Source organism: Canis lupus, chromosome 35, assembly GCF_048164855.1.
Source record: "Canis lupus baileyi chromosome 35, mCanLup2.hap1, whole genome shotgun sequence".
NCBI classification, from domain to species: domain Eukaryota; kingdom Metazoa; phylum Chordata; class Mammalia; order Carnivora; family Canidae; genus Canis; species Canis lupus.
In genome coordinates this window covers 13,927,463-13,941,689 of record NC_132872.1, presented here as the reverse complement: position 1 = coordinate 13,941,689, position 14,227 = coordinate 13,927,463, and the positions used below count along the sequence as shown (strand labels likewise).

General features: G+C 42.2%; 1 protein-coding gene across 2 annotated transcripts in view; it reads left to right on the top strand.

Moving 5' to 3' along the window:
- GTPBP8 (GTP binding protein 8) overlaps nt 1-12,723 on the top strand; it is a 76,007-nt gene extending 63,284 nt beyond the window's left edge. The window contains exon 8 of one of the 2 annotated variants that reach the window (XR_012024395.1): nt 12,273-12,723. The gene's annotated coding sequence lies outside the window, so the exon portion shown is untranslated. The remainder of the gene's footprint in view (nt 1-12,272) is intronic. The other variant, XR_012024396.1, reaches the window with a different exon arrangement.
- Nucleotides 12,724-14,227: the final 1,504 nt, after the last annotated feature.

Here is a 14,227-nt window from a genome sequence, read left to right as displayed (position 1 = left end):
GATTTTAAGGCAGAGTATTTCTAGAGATAAAGAGGGACATTCCATAATGATAAAGACTCTATTCATCAGGAAGGCATAAAATAATAAGGGAGTATGCACCTTATAACAGAGCTGCAAAATATACAAAGCAAAAATGAGCAGACTTAAAGGGAGAAATAGACAAATACACAGTCATGGTTGGAGATTTTAACACCCTTTTCTCAGCAACTGATAGAACTAGACCAAAAATTAGTGAAGACATAGATGACTTGAACACTATTGACCCACCTCAACCTAAAAAATTAATATTTAAAAATATTTTAAAATTTCACACATCTACAGAAGATACTTTTCTAAAATGAGCCATAACCCTGACCCCAAAACTCTACTAGTTGGTTACATGAATGAATGATCTTTCACAATGTAGGAGAATGTTTCAATGTCAACCAGATTTCACATCTCTGCATCCAAATAGATTGCAATTTACCTTACACTTGTTGCAGTCTTCCTGTTTTCGAGTAGCGGTTCTAGGTTCCTTAGTAATACTTAAGGAATAGAATAATCTACAAGGTCAAACTACAAATTGTCTTCGAGGCTGAATTCTTTTCAAAGACCATATTGCGCTCGTTAACTTCTTCAGAATATACAGAAAATTCATTTTTCAGCCACTCTCTCCAACATTAGCATAAAATATTCTGTACCTGAGTCCCAGAAGACCTGGTTCTCGTCTCCCTGCATTCCATCCCAGCCCCCACACAAAATTCCTAGCCATGAGACTTTAGATACATAACCTCTTTGAACCTGACTCAGTTTCCTTGTCTATAAAAGTCTTAGGACTATAGCAAAATCCAACTGAAGGATTAAATGAAACCTTTTATACAAATATCATGGAGCAATTATTTTTGTACTAATACCAGTAGGGGTACCTGTAGTCCTGAGAAAGGAAAATTGGGGCAGGTATCCTGCTTCTGCCTCCAAATACAAGTGAGTCAGCCGAGATGAGTAGAAATTATATGGTGGGAGAATAAAGTAAAGGTTGAAGGGTTTATTCTGAAGCAAAACCTGTGAGAATCTTAAATTTCATATCTCAGGAAAGATTATAAAAAGTGTGATTGGCACCATTTAAAGTTTGCAGGAGGGCAGCCCCAGTGGCACAGCGGTTTAGCGCCGCCTGCAGCCCGGGGTATGATCCTGGAGACCCGGGATTGAGTCCCACGTCGGGCTCCCTGCATGGAGCCTGCTTCTCCCTCTGCCTGTGTCTCTGCTTCTCTCTCTCTCTCTCTGTGTCCCTATGAATAAATAAATAAAATCTTTAAAAATAAAATGAAGTTTGCAGGAGGAGACAGGGGAAAGCTTGGGCATAAAAATAAGAATTGGCCATTGGAAATTTTGTTGGAGGACATATTGGATGATACGATGGGTGGATTTCAGCCTAGGAATGATGAATTCTAGACCTTGTTCTATTGTGGAGTTTCTGAGTAACCTTGCACTAGAAATTTCATTTCTCTAAGCCTGTTTCTCCATCTAAAAGTAGGAGGTAATAATATATGTCACCTACAACTGTCCTCAGGTTCGATTAATGTTTGTAAGTGCTTTGAGCAATTTGGAAAAACAAGGTCTTTAAGAATACAACAAATTATTTAGAAAAGTGAAAGAACATGATCAGAGAGGCTGTGACTTGGAGCATCTCCCTCTATGTAGCCTTTTTATGAGCTTCCTCCCTTTTTGTCTTATAAGGAAAGAAAATCAAGTCAGGAGATGACTAATCCCACAGGCTAATCTCTTCCCTTAACTAAGTTCTCTTGACACAGGCTCTTCTCCTATAGGAGTATGTTTGAATTTTGTCGTTCAGATTTCCTCATCACTACAAATGCATTCTTTCCTAGAAATATGATCATGAAAAATGGAGGCTGTGGTTTTTTGAGGAGCTGGCTGGGGTCCCAGCAGTCAGATGTTCTCTGTCCTACCTTGGGCCTTTGCAAATCACAGTGCTGTTCAGCTTTCTTTCCTCAGATGTACAGTTGGAATAAAAATGTCCCTTTCTGCAAGGTCAAATGAAAACTAATTAGCTGTGTTTTCTTGAAGTTTCTCTCCATTGACATTACAGCACTCTGCTGTAGTCATTAATTAGAACAACACTTTCAGACGTTACTTCTAGCCTATGACCACAAAATTCTTAATGGAAATGAATATGAAAGAATCTGGGAAGCTTACTAATCACCAAAGTTTGGGGATTCTTTTTTTTTTTTTTTTTTTTTTTTTTTAAGTTTGGAGATTCTGGTGACATTTCCTAAGGTTTTCATGTAGAAAATGTACAAGGGACCTTTGCCAAATCTATTAGCTACTTGCAATTGTGTGTTATATTAAGAACACTAAAAAGAAATTTTTATTTCTGTCTCTCTTTTCCTTCTTTTTTTTTTTTTTGGTTTTTGGTTGCTATTTTTCTCTGAATCTCTCTGGGTTCCACCCCTTCTCACTTTCTCTGTTTCCCTTTCTCATTTCTCTCAAATTTAGGTAACTTGTGAAAATGGAAGTTTAGTTGAGGGTTATCACGAAGTTAGCCAACTCACAGCCTTGCTGGGAAATAAAACTCTTTTAAATACAACTGTCATCAAACTCATTAGCGTCCTCCTCCCCTTACCTCTTTCGCATTGGGTCACTAACAAGTTACAATGTTTTTCTTTTTCCTCTCCAGTCCCTGTTGTTTTGGGGTTTTGTTCTCTTCTTCCTCATTTCTGCGTTGCTTGCTCCATCTTAGAAGCATGGGTCACCCCTGCTGCCACCAATGCCATCACTCCCCAGCAGACAGAAAGGCTAAAATGTCAAAAGATGCCTCGGTTGCCTCTGACAAAAGTGCGGATCAGCTCTGAAAGGGAATAAATATGATAGGGGGCACAATAATAACAGTGTGCGCTTGTTAACTACAAAAATCCAGCAGGATTGGGGGCAGGGAGGGAGGGAACTGGAGAATAGAAGCTGCCTTGGCAGGAGCCCCTGGGGGACAGAGCGGAGGGGGGTCCTCCAGCAGCAACCATCAATTCTATGGCCTGGTTTTGTTTTGTTTTGTGAGGTCTGAACTGAGGCTCAGCTGATGGGGCAGGGGGGTGGGTAGGGGGTGAATAAGGGATTTTACCCAAACCAGTGACTCTGAATGGAGGTCTTGGGCTCCGTAGAGGGGGCCTCAACAGTGGGAGCTTGAAAAGAGGGTCTTTGGGCTATTGGGGGGGACAGTGGGGGTTGGGTGGGGGCTGGGGAAACATTTTGAGGTGGGAGGGATAGGGGGAAGGAGGAGAATAGCACAATAATGGGAAAAAGGAGGCCAGCTTCTGAGCTCTCATTTCTGACAATGAGTCCCATGTGGTTCTCTTTATCTCAGCCATTCAGGAGTCAATAGAGGGAGCTTTTTTATTTTCAACTCTGAGTATACAGCCACCCCACCCCCATCTCACACACACACACACACACACACCTAAAAGTGTGGGACACTGGGCAAGACTTTAGAAACATCTGAAAAGTTGTTTCCTTGAGTCAGATTTGCTGAATTTTACACCTGCCTGCCAGAACTGGACATGTGGGACATTCAGTTCAGGGCCAGTGCCCCCCACCCCGCTACTCTCCCTGCCTTCTCCCATCACCCCCACTCAGCCTCTGCACCTTCCATCCTCCATTGTGCACCACCCCCTCTCCTCCTTCAGTGGATGCCTCAGTCCTTGACTCCTTACAAGGACATGAGTCACATGATCACAGGTAAAGGAAACATCCACTATGGAGTGACGGTAATTTTCGACCCAAAAAAGCAAAAATGAAAGATTGGAGCAAACCTAAGATTCAACGGTAGACTGTTTCAACAAGCAAAAAAAAAAAAAAAAAAAAAAAAAGGAAGTTGTTTTTGATGGTGGACTTCTCTGAAATGTTAAGTCTCCAATTAGACGGATCCCTTTCAATTTATTCCTAAGTCTGTGATTGAGGCAGCTGCTGCCTCCTAATGCACTCAGCCTGGTAGAAAATAATTCATCTATTTTCCGTACAATATCATTATGTGTTCTTATGGGGTACCTGAGTCTGAATAGGTATAGCAGTCTTAATCGGGAGTAGAGACTTTTAAACATATGAACTCCAGGCCTCACGTGTGTGTGTGGGGGGGGGGGGGGGGGGATCAGGGGGCACTAGTCCAGTACCAGGCAAATGGTCAGGTGCTTCGGCCAGATCCATCCAACCAGGGGAAGACTCTCAGCTGCCTAGACTGAATGAAAGAAACAGGAAGGAGGAAACTACTTTTTCAATACCAAGCAATGAAGGTAAGGGAAAGAGAGAGCAACTGGAAATGACAAAATCATCAAGTAATTGCCTAGTGCCATACACTTTTCCTACAAGAATTGTTACCCCGTTGGAGGAGGGAAATGCTACTCAATCGTCTTAAGCAATTTGCCCAAAGTTACACAGCTGGTAAGTAGCAGAGCCAGAACCACCCCCACCCCCACCCCCAGGCCTGAATGACCTGAACAGCAGGCTCTGAAGTGGAGGGAGACTCCAGGAGTGGGGAGCGGTCTTCACCACAGCCCATAGGGATGCTCCTAAAGACTACTCATGCACTGGGTGGCTGTGAGCTGTGGAGCGGCTTCCGGCAGCTGCCCTTCTCATCTATGCTTGACAATACTGCCCTGCGTACTTGAAAGTTGCTGAGAGTAGATCTTGACATTTCTCATCACGAGGAGAAGACGTCACTGTGTGAGGTAATGGATGTTAACTAATCTTATGAATGCCATTATAGGAAGATATTGGATCAAGAGTTTCATAAGGGTTGAATTCAGTGTCGAATTATGAGGAAGTTTAGGGAACCTGTGTTGTTTTGGATGAAAAGTGACGCTACTAGAAGGGTGGTAATCGTTTTGCAATGTATACATATATCAAATCATTGTGTTGTACACTTAAGCATACATGCTGTTCTGCGTCAATTATATCTCAGTAAAACAGGAGAGAAAATAAATTTATTTATTTATTTTTTTTAAAGATTTTATTTATTTATTCATGATAGTCACACAGAGGGAGACAGAGAGGCAGAGACACAGGCAGAGGGAGAAGCAGGCTCCATGCAGGGAGCCTGACGTGGGATTCGATCCCAGGTCTCCAGGATCGCGCCCCGGGCCAAAGGCAGGCGCCAAACCGCTGCGCCACCCAGGGATCCCGAGAAAATAAATTTAAAGAATTGTTTAAAAAGGACTCCCAAATCTCATTCCTTCTTCTTAACACAGTTTGCTCTGGTGAGCAAAGCACCCCACACCAGGCACAGAAGGAAGATGAGCATTGCTTTCAGATCTCTCTCCTCTGTGCAGGGAGATTATAGCTCTCAAGTCTCCCTCACATGATAAGAAAATCACAGTTACCCTTGCCTCGGCTCCATTTCCAGTCTTGCAGGTACGGCTGTGCAGCTTGGCTATGACTATTGGTGAGGATGTGAAGGACGTAGGATGGCAGACCACTTCCATGCTGCCGCCCTGGCTACTTCTCAGCCGGCTCTGCTCCAACCAGCTCTTCCTCATGGTACCTACCTGAAGGCCTGTCTAGATCTACTGCACAATGTGGATGTGCTCTCAGGGTTCGGTTGTGCTCAGCGCCGCTCCCCAACTACACTGACGTTGGAGGGCAGGACGCGGCCTGGTGGTTCTGCTGTATCCAAGCAGAGCGCTGAGCATCCAGGCTCCTTGAGTTATTGTCCTTTGCTTGATTCCCAACAAGTGCTTTTTAAATAGTTGCCGTGGTCCAGCATTCCTTACCATCTTTCGCTTGTCGATATGCCAGAGTTTCTGGATCATGCTGGTTGAGGTTATTAACCACCGGGACTCAAAGGCCAGCCCCCTTGGCGTTGTCTTCATCAACATCTTGTGTTCTGGAGCTTCATTGTCCCCAGTCTGTTGTGTTGGTCCCACATCCCTGAGTCATGCCCCCTGTGTACTGTCTCTAGGTGTGTGTTTCTGCTTATTTGGCAAATTCACCTTCATCTCAGCTGTTGTTTGATGATGCTTTTTATTCATCTTTTGCCCATTTCCTAATAGGATGGCCGGTCCAAATAGTCTCCATTCTCCTACTTTACCTTCATACCCAGAACTTGAAAACCGTCTCACATGATTGAGGCAATGGGACCCCCAAAAGCCTGCACCTGTTTTCTTTCAAATATATGGAGGCAGTGTTGTTTGGGGAGTTTTTTGGTTTAGATTTGTTTTGTTCTGTTTTGCCATGCTGCCATTTATAGGGCTCACCTTTTCTCAGGAAGCCCATCTCCTTCAGGATTTTACCACCTCAAATTCCCATTCCTCTGCAATTTTTAAAATACTATTTTTTTCTCTCCCCTTTTTTTCCTTTCCCTTAATCAATACACAAAAAAAATCATGTCACCATTATAATAGATGTAAAGGCCAACAACAACACTTGTCTTAATTTCCCCTTCAGTTTCCATTCTATTTTTACTTTTGCCTAAAGAAAAGTCCATAAATTCTTTCTTTGTTATGACTTGCTCACCCCTTAGTCTCCTGTCATCTGGTTTTCACTCTTCCACTCTGAGTTGCCCACACTGGGAAAGGCACCAGTAGCCTTGAAGGACCTTCCCCTGATCTGGTCATGCTGGGTTCTTCTGTGGCATTCAGTGCTGTAGCCCCTGTCACCCCATCTTCCCCTCTCTTCTTTCATTCTCTGTGTGCCTCTGCTTCTTCTCCCATCTGGGCCATACTTAGGGGCACTTCCCCAGATTCAATATCTGCATGTTTTTTCCTTGGAGAAACTCCTTGGAGTTCCTTGTTTTCCACTCCCAAGGTTTCAGTCACCACCCTGTCTCAACAGGGTCTTACTGTCACACTTCCAACTATCTATTGGATTTTTCCACTTATATGTCCACATAGTACTTAAAACTTAAAATATCTCAAATTAAATCCCCACACATTATTTTCTATTTTACTAACTTCAAGCCTCAAGGTCACTGCCCACTCATTGAGTATAATTAGTCACTAAAGTCTATGATTCCTTCTGGTCAACCCTTCTATCCCACATAGTTGGTGTCCTTTGCTACCATCCTAATAATTATGCCTTACACTTGGGCTATTGAAATCAACTTATTAGAATACTTTGGTTAAAATGTACTCTTCTACTCAAAATATACAGTGGTTATTATTATCATTATTATTATTATTATCATCATCATCATCATCAGAATCAGTCCAACCTTTGTAGCCTAACATTCAAGACCTTTCTTAATCTGATCCCAACTTTGTTGTTCTTACATTTCTCTCTACCATATTTCCTTTAAATAAATCACTCCAGCAGACTGTTCTACCCATAAGCCCCCATCACACTTTATGTTTTCTGGCCTCTGCACAGTTGTTTGTCCTTCCTGATGCATTCATCACTCTGTTCCCATATCTCCTGGCTTAACCTTCTTTCAAATTCCAATTCATATCTTACCTTTTAGAAAACCTTCCCTGACCATCTCAATTTCAATCTCTTCTTCCCATAAACTCCCTTTAACTCCCATGAACACCTGGAAGTTTATGAACAATGAAAAATTATAGTTTACATTTTAAATTATTGTTTCATTTTCATTGTGTTATATTCCTTTTTTAAAAAAGACTTTATTTATTCATTCATGAGAGAGAGAGAGAGAGGCAGAAACACAGGCAGAGGGAGAAGCAGGCTCCATGCAGGGAGCTGGATGTGGGGCTCGATCCCAGGACTCCAGGATCACGCCCTGGGCCGAAGGCAGGCACTAAACCACTAAGCCACCCAGGGATCCCCTACTGTGTTCTTTCCAAATTAGACTGTCCATTCCTTTTGGATCTGCACTCCCAAATGGCACCTAGCACCAGATACCTCGGGCAGGATTAACCATATGCAGGTGTGGATATTCTGTTGTGCGTCTTTCCAATCAGAATCATATTTATTGGCTACCAATGGAACTTTATTATGGACCTTACCTCTTCTTTGCCCCTTCTTTAGCAGGTAGGAAAGAAACAAAGTAGTTAGCTGATCATACTCTTTTCCAAGTAACCTCATGCCTTATCCTACAATGACTCATTTCTTTCTTCATGATGAAGTAACTCCACTGTTTAAAACAAAAACAAACAAAATTGAAACTTTGTAATAGAATTCTTGTTCAAGTGGGTAGAAAAAGCATTGAATATACACTGGACAAACAGAGTTAGCGTATCTAGCTCATGAGTTCATTGATTATTTCTTTTTTTATATATATTTTTATTTAGTTATTCATGAGAGACACAGAGAGAGGCAGAGACACAGGCAGAGGGAGAAGCAGGCTCCATGCAGGGAGCCCGATGTGGGATTTAATCCTGGGACTTCAGGATCACACCCCGGGCCAAAGGCAGGTGATAAACTGAAGAGCCACCCAGGGATCTCCTCATTGATTATTTCCAAGCACCTCATATACTCACCAAAAAGGAAAGCTATGAGAATCATAATAAATACATCTTTTTTCTTAGCTGAGGAGTCAGAATCTTTATCAATGAGACTTTGGCTTCTCTCCTTCAGGTTAGAGTCAACTTATCTTTACAAAGCCCTCTCTACCTCTTGCCAAGATCATGAAATAAAGTCTTGCTATTCAGTATGTCAGTGGACCAGCAGTAACAGATCACCTGGGAGCTTGTTAGAAATGCAGAAACCCAGGACACTCCCCAGAATCGGCACTTTTATGGGATTGCCAGGTGATTTACATTCACATTAACATTTGAAAAGCACTGAAGTAAGACAGATTTGATAGACAGCATTGGAAGTATCTCTCAGATGGCATAAATACGAAGCTTAATGAATCTGTAAGACTCTTACAGCAATATGTGGGTGGTGATGGGTTGACCATAATAAAATAGCTGCATTTTGCAGACCAGAGTCCTGCTGTGGGCAGTGTCAAGTGTCAAGGGCAAGAGCCCTAAAAGAGATGCCTGCAGCCTTACTCTTGGGCTCAGGAAATCCCTCCAATGTTTACATTCCTCCCTGTTTCCATCATATTGCCTTCTGGATCTTTCCTCTGCCCTTTATAATAGACGTCTGGATTTGATGGGCTGAAACTGTCCTTGGGTTACTCTTCAACACCCCCCACAAGGCTGGGCTCCAGGAGAGGAAGGGCCTGGAACAGTGTGTAACCCAGGCATGAATTGCCCCAGAGAGTGTTTTTCTCTAGTGTGTCATCATCTTATACCTTTACTCTGTCATCTTTTTCAAACCCATCAGAGAAGTGTAATCACTTTAAGCATTGTATTTATTTCCTGCTGGGACATGTTATTTTCCTGGTAGGCTTTTCCTAAGTGTATCTTTGTTACAAATGCTAAGAAAAGGCTGAGACTCCTACAAGAAAGCAAAGACAGCAGACTAGGAACAGCAGACCATTTCGATGGGATGCTGGGTGCTCCTTAACCCTGAATACCACCAATGGCATTAAATGCTTTTTTACGCATGCATTCATTCTCAACACATATTACTGAGCTCCTACTTGTGGCAGGTGCTAGTCTATGGAGTACAGATATGTTGGTGAACAAAACAAAGTCTTTGTCCTGTTGTGATAAATACTTGGAGTGGGTAAGGAAGGGAAGAGAGAGAACAAAAATGAGTACAACAAAACCCCTGGCCTCAAGCCTCCAGAGTAAATGGAACGATCTAGGCACAGATAGGAGGAGGAAAGGGAGAAATTGTGGGAAAGTAGAGGAGAAGGCAAGAAGTAGAGGAAGAAGTCAGAAAGGCCTGGGAGTGGCAAGAGAGGCCAAGCACAACCGCCTGCCCAGCTCTGACCACATGGTACAGTGGGCTCCCGACCCAGAGCCTGTGGCCGGGGGAGAATGCATTTCTTCTTTGGAAGGAGGAGAGCTGCAGAAGGAAAATATGCTAAAAAGCCAGAGGCCAAAGAGGCACTTGGTAACAAGAAACCTACTGAAGAGAGGAAGTTAGGAATCAGATTAAGGCAAAGATATATACTGGAATGTTAAAGCTCTGTAATTTTCAGGGGTTATAAGGACATTTCAGAGCCTCCTGCCCAGAGAGTTCTCACAGTCCTGGGCGATAGTCACACAAACGTGTCAGTGTGTGAAGATAGGAGCGCATGTGTATATGATGTGTTGGGATCATGGGGGGCGCAGCGCTAGAGCAGAAGGAAAGAATGAAGGGAAGGCCATTAAAAGCTTTGCTGAGAAAGGTATTTCTTGTGCACAAAAAAGAATCAGGCCCCTCGCTCCCTACTGGGCCCATTTCTCCTGCCTTTACCCGAGCTGTCAGGCATGAATCCCTGTAGCATTCCGTAACTAATTGACAGTAATGGGGGCCATTGGGAGTCTAAGAATACATGGCATTGCCCGGCATGCACTGGAAAGAAGGGGGGCTGCCTCAGGGGCAGCTGTGGGGAAAATAGAGGCTGTCTTGTAAACTTTTTTTTTTTAATAGAAGGTAAGATGTAGAAAGGGAGGAGCAGATTTAGACAAACTTCTACTTTAGCCTAAAAATTAAAAAGTTGTAAATGTCATATCTTATCCTGAGCTAATATCCCAGGATACTAAGTTTGCCACAGAGAAGAAACAGATGGAATTTCAATTAACCCCCGGGCCCCCTGTGAAATCTATATTGTACCCTCTGGATTTACAACATATTGTAATATATGACTGCGGGCTCTGGAGATTCCATCGCAAATCAACCCTCTTTATTCCAGGGGTTCAGGAGACAACTACAAAGACCCACTTCAGAATCAAAAGTGGCCAACTCTTTACAACTTCATCCTCAGAGTTGAAACCAAATTTCTAATTTTACAATAGATCTTATTTATTGAACAGTCTCATGTTTTGTTTTGTTTTGTTTTTAAGAGGGAACATTTATTTTTTCCCTTCTATTAATGATGATGTTTACATGCTAAAATTGTTAAGCCCAAATAGAAAATTGGAAAAGCACCATTATCACACCTTGAAGACTGATTTGTCTTCAGACCCATAGAAAATTATCTTCCAAGGACTTTTATATTTTCAAAATTCATACCTTTATAGGACATAGTCTCAAAACTAAAGATACTCACAATAAAAATAAAAGCAATTACCCCTGGGGATGCCTGGGTGGCTCAGTGGTTGAGCATCTGCTTTGGCTCAGGGTGTGATCCTGGGGTCCTGGGATCAAGTCCTGCATCAGGCTCCCCACAGGAAGCCTACTTCTCCCTCTGCCTATGTCTCGGCCTCTCTCTGTGTCTCTTAGGAATAAATAAATAAAATCTTAAAAAAAAAAAAAGCAGTTACCCCTGCTATGAGTATCATGTGAAGTTATGCACGTTGAAATAACTTTTAAGAATTCCAAGTTGTGGGGATCCCTGGGTGGCGCAGTGGTTTGGCGCCTGCCTTTGGCCCAGGGCGCGATCCTGGAGACCTGGGATCGAATCCCACATCAGGCTCCCGGTGCATGGAGCCTGCTTCTCCCTCTGCCTGTGTCTCTGCCTCTCTCTCTCTCTCTGTGACTATCATAAAAAAAAAAAAAAAAGAATTCCAAGTTGTTTTCAAAACCAGAATTGTTTATCAGGTAATCTACAAACCGATGATTTTGACTCTTAGTTCTTTCCTTTTAATACTGGCCTCACCTTCCTGCTCCTGTTCTTCCTTTCAAAACGTAATATTTGCATAAACATTCAACTGTTCACACAAGAAAACTCTTAAAATTAATTTTGGCCTTTATTTGGAATAAATTTTCTCTGCATTTTTCTTAGCAAGACTAGGTTTCCCTAAAACTGCACTTCACCTCAAATTGCTCCTGACCTTCTGTGGAGATGAGTTATGTCCATGCAGCAGTTCTGACTCTTTCCTCCTCAGGTTGCCATTCTGTTGTCCAGCATCTTTTAATGGAAAAATTGCCTCTGGAATATTCCTGTGCAATAGCTCTAGGAAGTCAGATAAACAAAATTCCTGTACTTTAAGAAAAAAGTAATTTGGGGGAGCTGAAATGTGTCTTTTTAAAAGACGATTAGAGGTTGACATATGATGTGCAGGGTCCCCCTCACCAAAGTAGCCATGAGGAACTGAGGTCCAGGACAATTATTAGACTCACAGATGTTGACAGATGGAAGAAATAGAAGAGACGTCTTTCAGGCAGCTAAGATACTGTGTATCCCCACTTTTTTGTTTCTCAGAAGGAAATAATTCAATGAGGCAGTCTCCGGGATGTTCCTTTCCAACTAGCCAGGACGGATGAGTTCTCTAGCCAGCTATTCATTTCCTCCACTGAATGCACAGCTTTTGAGGAGCACTTAAGGACCCTTTTCTTCTGCCTGCATCTTCCAGCACGTGGTTCGACCAGCGGGGGCCATTCTATGGCAAGGACATCCATCCAGAGCAAGCAGAGTTTTGGTGTGGCACAAGGACTCGTGGGGGCCAGCAGAGAACCTCAAGGAACTAGACAACTCGCTCTTCCAACAGATTTGGAACATTGGCCCCAAAGACAAAAGAAGGTTCTTCTGATGGGAAAGACTTGCATTTCTAGTGATACTGATTTATCCTCTTAAACCAGTCTTTAATCAGAAAAAAAGAAAAAAAAGTATGGTGTTTTTAAATAGTCTAAACATTCGCCTGTCTTGGACATCTTAATATCAGGCAATCAAAGGTCATTTTAATGTAATTATTAAAGTTTATTTCCTCATCTGAACAAAAACATGAATTTGTTATTAGACCCAGACCAACATTGATTTAAACTGTCTCATTTCCATCCTAGATATCATTTATTTTGGAAAGAGCAAACATGTGGTTACTTAAAAATAATATACCAACCAAATGTTAAGAGTGACTGGGTTTTTACATATATATTTTTTTTACCCTTTGTGTTTATTTATCACATGTGAATAATAAAAACTAATACTATAGTACTTCCTAGGTGTCAGGACCACTGTCCTCCTTTTCCAAAGAGAGATTATTACTAACATAAACAATGTTCTGAGTCCACGGTTGTTTTCCAGCCCTTAGAAGTGCTGGCCACGCCTCAGGTTTTCTGATGGCCTGTTCATTTGCAGAGTTCGAAGTGACTTATCTTTTAAAACACAGTTAATACAGCTCTTCCACTTCCTTTTCCCTCCCTCACCTTCTACATGTGTGCCCTGAACTCCACACGATTTATAGCATCTTATTTGAGACTCCTTGAGTTATGGTTGGCAACTTTAATTTCGGTAAAATCAAGTCTTGATCTTTATCCTACTAATTTCCTATTCCAACACCACTAGAAGTAAAGGCAAGATTTAAAAAAAAAAAAAAAAAAAAGGCGGGGGAAGAAAAGGATGATACAGGAAATGTCTTGAAATCACCTGGTTTGGGACGCCTGGGTGGCTCAGTGGTTGAGCATCTGCCTTCGGCTCAGGTCATGATCCCAGGGTCCTAGGATCGAGTCCCACATCAGGCTCCCTGTATGGAGCCTGCTTCTCCCTCTGCCTATGTCTCTGCCTCTCTGTGTGTCCCTCATGAATAAATACATAAAATCTTTAAAGAAAATCACCTGGTTTAAAGCTTCATAATCACATACAAGTGGGAAAAGTATACTGAATAACTCAACTGAAAAAATACATGGTTGGTGACATATTTTACTTTTGCCTTGTGTTTCCTCTGCTCCCCCAAGTTGGTTTTACTAGTTTTTCCTCTCTTTTCCCTGAACACTGAAACCACAATTGTTTTTAGTTACTTTGCTGGGCCAAGGAAAATGTGTACATTAGAACAAACAAATCTCCTTCTAGGTCTTACATATCAGTTTTTCCCAAAAGTTTTCGCTGACAAGGTTTTCCCACAGGTATCCGCTCCTTTCCTTGAATCCTCTTGGCATTCACATATACAGACAGTACCTCAACGCCAAGCCCTCGTTTATTATCTTGGCTTCGAACTGTTCTCTATTCATGCAATTTACATCTACATCTACATCTTAGCTAGAGAACCAGGTTCCAAGGAAAAGAACTATTATTTTTCTTTGCAGATTCTGCAGTCTTGTTTTGTAGGTCAGACAAATTTGTTGAGATGAATTCGAGAGAATGTTATATATAAATGGCATATTTCCCTGAAGTCTAATTGCTGAGTGTAAGAGCAATGAACAACTGGGAAACTAGGCCAAGTAGACAAAGTATCACAGCAAAGATAGGAGTAAAGTTTGTCTGGCCTGGGCCACAGTCTGGCACCTAGGAAGGTAATCCTAGCTTGGGACTGGAGCCCAGACAGACTGTCCAGAATTTTTGAAGATGCAGAACTCACAAAAGTAAGATTGGGCT